The sequence below is a fragment of the Taudactylus pleione genome, unplaced genomic scaffold (genome assembly GCF_031769625.1).
Source record: "Taudactylus pleione unplaced genomic scaffold, aTauple2 ptg000113l, whole genome shotgun sequence".
Classification (NCBI taxonomy): Eukaryota; Metazoa; Chordata; class Amphibia; order Anura; family Myobatrachidae; genus Taudactylus; species Taudactylus pleione.
Window position 1 is genome coordinate 14,407,695 of NW_028284515.1, and position 525 is coordinate 14,408,219.

The window sequence follows — 525 nt, forward strand, 5'->3', positions numbered from 1 at the left end:
AGTATCCTTCATGACAGCCCAAACCAGTTTGGTTGTACCTGGAGCGTTTGGTTAGTGCATTTTGAACCCAACTCCCTCTCCGATGGTTAAGCTGCTCTACTTGCTCTCCTCAGTTGATGATGCAAATTACAGCCCTTTTTATCCACTCCTCTGCTGCCCTTTAGGGGCATCCCCATGTTTTCCATCCCATCCTCCTCATGCTGAACTTTCTCTTTTCATCAACGTTACCATGGTGACTGTTTTATCAAACTTTGCCCGTCTCAAAGTTCGCATTGTCGGCATATGTTCCTGTGCAACTTGTTAGAATCTTCTTGAAGTACCTTGTTTTATTGTACCTGGTCAGTTTCATAATTATTCCTCTCCGGCTCCACACTATAATAACTCCAGCACCCCAATCCCCCCCCTTCCCCTTATTCTCTCTTCAGCACCCTTCTCCCTCAATGTTTTTTTTATCAAAATATCTAATTCAATTCTCTTTTTTAAAAAAAATTATAAATAAATGAATTAATGAAAGGATAACATTGA